Below are 7695 nucleotides of genomic sequence, written 5' to 3'. Positions count from 1 at the left end.
GGGCGGGGGGGGAGCTATGGCTGACTGAGGTAGCTGAGGCTGGGTGATGCAAGCATTGCTGGACGGTGATGCAGTCGGCTATTGTCCTGACGTGGCCTTGGTCCTACGGATGCTGACACGAACGCACTTCATGCGCTGATAGGTGGTGCACATCAATGTCTGATGCATAATTGTGCTGGCTGAGGCGCTGAGGCTTTACCCATCGCTGACCTGAGACTACTATGGCCTGACATCAGAAATTATAATGCTTTGACTCCGCCACCAATCTAACTGCCTGGCTGAGGTACCTATCTGCTGGCTGATGTAACTATGCTGGGCTGAGGTACTCTGCTTGCTCGTTTCTCACGGATGGGGTACGGGCGGGTCGTGGTACTTTTTTATGCTGGCTGCGAGAGTCGGCCTGACTGATGGTATCTAGATAGAAAGAGAGAATGCCTGAGGCGCTGAGGTTCTTACATGCCGTGGCGGTGGTGAGGGCGCATTGGGCGTTATGGAGGACTGCAAGGCAGGAAGCGTAAAGGCTGTGCTCGGACGTGGTAGTGTGTGGCTGAGGGGGGCGCGCTAGATTTTGGTCTCGGCACTCTGTGTATGGTCGGGGATACTAGGAACATGGACACCTGGCCTGATACCCGTTCTTGAGCGGTCAGGCGGAGCGGGAGTGTATCTCTAGTGAGCCGTTTTTAGGATCCGGCGAATGGTCGCCTTTTCCAGTGCCGGCCACAGCCGCGGGAGACCAGGCGTGACTGTAATCTGCTCTACGTCTCATTGTTAGATTCCTCCGTGGTTAACCACGAGACGGTCGGGCGCTGACAGGGACCAGGAGCCATTCTCCCTGAGTACGACACCTCGAGAGTAACCGTTGGGTAATAACTAGGGACCTCGATGTTACACTACTCTTCCTCGTACCAGACGGCGGGAACAGGAAACGGAACATCCGCCGGTTTGGGTTACACAGAGGAACGGGGCCACCACATGGTTGAACGGGACTCAGCGGACATCCATTGCCCTGGTAACCTTAGAGGCGGAACAGAACCAGGACACTCGCCTGACGTTATACGGCGTTGTCTTTCCCAACTGGGTAGAGATCGTGTGGTACTATTCCGGCGCCCCTCTGGAGTTGTAGACCACATCCCATTTTTGCGTCGAGGTGAGGTAGCACAGCGAGGGCCACAGGCCAACCCAGGTTTGGCTTGACTAGTCTGCCTGTTGGTTTCTAGTACCTCCAGAACCGGAGAGTGACAGGCGGACCTGCAGAGTGATCTATCCCCTCTGCTCCCTTGGCTTTGTTTCCGCTTTCTTTGTGTTTGGTCCTCAGTGGACAGGGGCGGGATCCTCGTGATACTCCTCTCACTAGTGGTAACCGGGTATGCGCGACACCAGGTGGATCGGCACGGGACCAGTGCCTATAGCGGGGTCAAGATGGCACCAGGGGACACATTTGGCAGGTTCCGAAGTCCCAGCTCATTTCATCATTCTTTGTGGCGCACCCGTTGTGCACATAGTGTCTTCTCTTGAGGTAGCGCCGGGTCTGCCTCTCACGGCTGTGCTCCTGGTCTGTCACTGTATTTCCTTTATTTTGGGTTGTCACGTGGTCAGGTTTCTGCCACTTGTGTTCCTTCTGTTTAGGGCTGCATACTACGTTTGCTCGTTTTTTAGTTTATCCTTTCCTTGTGTCAAGTTCTTTTTACTTTCTCCTGATTTGGTTGGTCTTGTGTTGCTTCCTGGGGCTCTGTGGGTGTGTTTGTGTTTGTGCCCAGCACACGGACCAGCTTGCTTGGGGCCTCTTCTCCGGTTCCTCTCTGTGGTGATGGCTTTGTTCTGGAAGTTTTGGGTCGCTTCATTTGGTGGTTGTGTTTAACGTCTCTTTTTTGGTTTTGTTTGCGGGTACGGCCTTTCTGCTCTGCATGTTTATTTTGGTGTTTTCCGTTGTCCCCTGAGGTTTTTGTAGATTCTGCATGCAGGTCTAATTCTGTGTTTATCCCTTTGTGAATTCTTGGTTGGTGAGCGGACCCACGACCTCACAACCACGGGGCATGGGTTCTATCCTGATTCAAGTAATTTTAGCCGATCTCTTGGTGTCGATTTTCATGTTCTTTGTGGCATAGAGGCCTTCTTGCCTCTCGTGTCACGGCCGTCGTGAGGTGACCAAGCACAGCGTGGGGCGTCACATATTCCTTTAATTTTATGCAGCCGCACAACAACTACCACAAGCTAAGCATCCGTGAAGCTTCAAGGGCTAGTCCACGCCTCCCCACTGAGGGGGAAGGCTGCCTAAGTATGGTTCCCGAACAGAACGACAACACGCTGTCCTCGATTGAACCATACCCGGCCAACAAAATAGTACAAATCTAGAAAACAAAAAACTAGATGCCCCACCCACATCACACCTGACCAAACCAAAGAGAGACATAAAAAGGCTATCTAAGGTCAGGGCGTGACACTCACATCGTTCCAGCGTTGTGGAAGTTACCTGTGGGCGAGGTATGTGTCATATTTTGTGTGCTCTAGGGTGGTATTCCCAACTGGGGTACGCACAGTTTTATTTAACAAAATTGTATTAATTATATATATATTAACAATATTTTAAATTCTTCACATTTTCAACATCGCATTTATATTTTCCAACAGGCTTATTCATGGGTGAGTTTTTTTTCTCGCCTGAGTGCCTCGTTTCACACGCCAAAAATAAATTAAACCATCTAGTGTTCAGCGAAATAACAACACAATGTCAAATACAGGAGCCTCGTCAAATAATTAACATCCAATCACATTAACCGTTACTCTCTTCGCAGGAATTCTACTAACGGTTCGTATGTAGCCAAACGTAGCTGCTGCTCGAAAACTGATAAATGGTTAAAGAAAGTAATGCCCGTGTCCATAGAGACACATACCAGCTCTACTGGTAGTACTGCTACTACAGCAGTGTACACCTGCACCTGTAAACGACAAGTGTGTTCTGCTTCACGAGCACATCCAATCTAGCATCAGTAATTCTACATTGTTGTTAGCCCAGCTAGCATGGACACTGACAGTTGTGAATCTGATGCAGCCGAAGAGCTACTGCCCCTTACCAGAAAAGCAACGAACAACAGACAGGGACGTCAAATTAGATGAGAACTACATTGATTTGGGGTTCACTCATATTGGGAGTAGTGCCTTTCCTCAGCCACAGTGTGTTATATATGCAAAAGTTCTATCTCACAACTCGATGAAACCTTCACTCTTGCGAAAACTTTTAGAAACAAAACATGCCAATTTGAAAACTAAGCCACAGGAGTTTTTTGAGTGAGAATTAACACGACTTTCGAATAGTGAGACATGTATAAAAAGAAACAGATTCCATTAATAAGAAGGTAATAAGAAGCTTCTTATATGGTGAGCTACCGAATGGAGAGGACAGGCAAGCCCCATACTATTGTGGAGGACTAAATTCTTCCTGCTGCCGAGGAATGGTGGGACAAACTGGGGGAAAGGCCAAAACTATAACAGACAATGCCTTCATCAACAAACACTGGGTTCTTCCAAGCCAATGAATTCTATGCGTTACAGCTGGATGAGTCAACAGACGTGGCGGGCCTGGCACAGCTCCTGGTATATGTCCGTTACGTTTATGGGGGGTCAATTAAGGAAGACATCCTCTTCTGCAACCAACTGAAGACCATCAGGACAACAGGATATTTTTAAAGTACTGGACAGCTTTGTGACATCAAATGGACTTTGGTAGTCAAGATTTGTTGGTATCTCTACTGATGGCACAAAAGCCATGACAGGGAGACATAGTGGAGTGCGTTTAAGCAGTTGCTCCRGATGCCACTTGGGTACACTGCAGCATCCACCGAGAGGCTCTTGCTGCCAAAGGAATGCCTGACAGCTTGAAAGACGTTTTGGACACTACAGTGAAAATTGTTAACTTTGTTAAAGCAAGGCCCCTGAACTCTCGTGTATTTTCTGCACTATGCCATGATTGGGGTGGCAGGTAGCCTAGTGATTAGAGCATTGGGCCAGTAACCGAAAGGTTGCTAGATCGAATCCCCGAGCTGACAAGGTGAACATCTGTCATTCTGACCCTGAAGAAGGCAGTTAACCCACTGTTCCAAGGCAAGCATTATAAATAAGAATGTATTCTTAACTGACTTGCCTAGATATATAAAAAAATACCTATCATAGGAGTCCCCTCGAAGCCTACCATTGACCATGTACCCAGCTTCTGACAGAGCTGCAGGAGTTGTGACCTGTTTTTGTTGCTTATATTGTAGTAGTTGTGCCTAGGGGGAATATGGGGGAAGGAATGCTGTCACCTCCAGGTAGGTGTTTGTCCCCCTGTGTGCTGAGGGTGTTGGGTTGTACATTTCTGGCATTTAGGTCGCCACAATACCATGGAACACCTACAGTACTCTGGAACACCTACAGTACTCTGGAACACATACAGTACCCTGGAACACATATATTACCATGGAACACCTACAGTACCCTGGAACACATATATTACCATGGAACACCTACAGTACCCTGGAACACATATATTACCATGGAACACATATATTACCATGGAACACATACAGTACCTTGGAACACCTACAGTACCCTGGAACACATATATTACCATGGAACACATATATTACCATGGAACACATATATTACCATGGAACACATATATTACCATGGAACACATATATTACCATGGAACACATACATTACCATGGAACACATATATTACCATGGAACACCAACAATACCATGGAACTGCTTGTCTGTCTGACTCTCTGTCTGTCTGGTTATCTGCTTATCTGTCTGACTCTCTGTCTGTCTGGTTATCTGCTTGTCTGTCTGTCTGGTTAGTCGTACCATGATTCTCTGTAGGCAGTAAATGAACAGAGGAGTAAAACTACAGGGAAGTTATATTGGGGGTTGATATTTGATAGTGTTGAAGAATAACTGTCTCAGTGTTTATAGAGTCTCTGTATTTACACTATCCGTCAAGTTAGCAGCAGGACAGTAGACCCTCTGTTATGTGTTTTACACTCATACCTGGATTACCAACAAGATATCACAGTCTCGCGTCATTTCTTTACATCCTTGGGTAACAACTATTTTCACCAGTAAACTGACTTCATCTGCCGATGTACTGTATTAGGCATACAGCTACCGCATGGGCTCCAGATGATTTAGGCTCACAGAGACAACTCTACGGTTAAGTTAAGGTATTCATTCAGACTGGGTTAAAGGTTAAGGTATTCATTCAGACTGGGTTAAGTTAAGGTATTCATTCTTACTGGGTTAAAGGTTAAGGTATTCATTCAGACTGGGTTAAAGGTTAAGGTATTCATTCAGACTGGGTTAAGTTAAGGTATTCATTCAGACTGGATTAAGTTAAGGTATTCAGTCAGACTGGGTTAAAGGTTAAGGTATTCATTCAGACTGGGTTAAGTTAAGGTATTCATTCAGACTGGGTTAAGTTAAGGTATTCAGTCAGACTGGGTTAAGGTTAAGGTATTCATTCAGACTGGGTTAAAGGTTAAGGTATTCATTCAGACTGGTTTAAGTTAAGGCATTCATTCAGACTGGGTTAAGTTAAGGTATTCATTCAGACTGGGTTAAGTTAAGGTATTCAGTCAGACTGGGTTAAAGGTTAAGGTATTCATTCAGACTGGTTTAAAGGTTAAGGTATTCATTCAGACTGGGTTAAGTTAAGGTATTCATTCAGACTGGGTTAAAGTTAAGGTATTCGTCAGACTGGGTTTAAAGGTTAAGGTATTCAGTCAGACTGGGTTAAGTTAAGGTATTCATTCAGACTGGGTTAAGTTAAGGTATTCATTCAGACTGGGTTAAAGGTTAAGGTATTCATTCAGACTGGGTTAAGTTAGGTATTCATCAGACTGGTTAAAGGTTAAGGTATTCATTCAGACTGGGTTAAAGGTTAAGGTATTCATTCAGACTGGGTTAAGTTAAGGCATTCATTCAGACTGGGTTAAAGGTTAAGGCATCATTCAGACTGGGTTAAAGGTTAAGGTATTCATTCAGACTGGGTTAAGTTAAGGTATTCATTCAGACTGGGTTAAGTTAAGGTATTCAGTCAGACTGGGTTAAAGGTTAAGATATACATTCAGACTGGGTTAAGTTAAGGTATTCATTCAGACTGGGTTAAAGGTTAAGGCATTCATTCAGACTGGTTAAAGGTTAAGGTATTCATTCAGACTGGGTTAAAGGTGAAGGTATTCATTCAGACTGGGTTAAGTTAAGGTATTCAGTCAGACTGGGTTAAAGGTTAGGCATTCATTTCAGACTGGGTTAAAGGTTAAGGTATTCATTCAGACTGGGTTAAGTTAAGGCATTCATTCAGACTGGGTTAAAGGTTAAGGTATTCATTCAGACTGGGTTAAGTTAAGGTATTCATTCAGACTGGGTTAAGTTAAGGCATTCATTCAGACTGGGTTAAGTTAAGGTATTCATTCAGACTGGGTTAAAGGTTAAGGTATTCATTCAGACTGGGTTAAGTTAAGGTATTCATTCAGACTGGGTTAATTAAGGTATTCATTCAGACTGGTTAAGTTAAGGTATCATTCAGACTGGGTTAAGTTAAGGCATTCATTCAGACTGGGTTAAGTTAAGGTATTCATTCAGACTGGGTTAAGTTAAGGTATTCAGCCAGACTGGGTTAAAGGTTAAGGTATTCATTCAGACTGGGTTAAAGGTTAAGGTATTCATTCAGACTGGGTTAAGTTAAGGCATTCATTCAGACTGGGTTAAGTTAAGGCATTCATTCAGACTGGGTTAAACGTTAAGGTATTCATTCAGACTGGGTTACGTTAAGTATTCATTCAGACTGGGTTAAGTTAAGGTATTCATTCAGACTGGGTTAAGTTAAGGTATTCAGTCAGACTGGGTTAAGTTAAGGTATTCAGTCAGACTGGGTTAAAGGTTAAGGTATTCATTCAGACTGGGTTAAGTTAAGGTATTCATTCAGACTGGGTTAAGTTAAGGTATTCATTCAGACTGGGTTAAAGGTTAAGGTATTCATTCAGACTGGGTTAAAGGTTAAGGTATTTATTCAGACTGGGTTAAGTTAAGGTATTCATTCAGCTGGGTTAAGTTAAGGTATTCATTCAGACTGGTTAAGTTAAGGTATTCAGTCAGACCGGGTTAAAGGTTAAGGTATTCATTCAGACTGGGTTAAGTTAAGGCATTCATTCAGACTGGGTTAAGTTAAGGATTCATTCACTGGGTTAAGTTAAGGTATTCATTCAGACTGGGTTAAGTTAAGGTATTCATTCAGACTGGGTTATGTAAGGCATTCATTCAGACTGGGTTAAAGGTTAAGGTATTCATTCAGACTGGGTTAAGTTAAGGTATTCATTCAGACCGGGTTAAAGGTTAAGGTATTCATTCAGACGGGTTAAAGGTTAAGGTATTCATGCAGACAGGGTTAAAGGTTAAGGTATTCAGTCAGACTGGTTTAAGGGTTAAGGTTTGGGATTGGGTTAAAGGTTAAGGTTTGGGATAGGGTTAAATGTTAAGGTTTGGGATAGAGTTAAAGGTTAAGGTTTGGGATAGGGTTAAGGTTAAGGTTTGGGATAGGGTTAAAGGTTAAGGTTTGGGATAAAAGGTTAAGGTTTGGGATAGGGTTAAGGTTACGGTTTGGGATAGGGTTAAATGTTAAGGTTTGGGATAGGGTTAAAGGTTAAGGTAAGCTTCGCG

This window comes from Salvelinus sp. IW2-2015, unplaced genomic scaffold, assembly GCF_002910315.2.
Source record: "Salvelinus sp. IW2-2015 unplaced genomic scaffold, ASM291031v2 Un_scaffold16589, whole genome shotgun sequence".
In the NCBI taxonomy this organism is placed as follows: domain Eukaryota; kingdom Metazoa; phylum Chordata; class Actinopteri; order Salmoniformes; family Salmonidae; genus Salvelinus; species Salvelinus sp. IW2-2015.
This window is presented reverse-complemented; position numbering follows the sequence as displayed.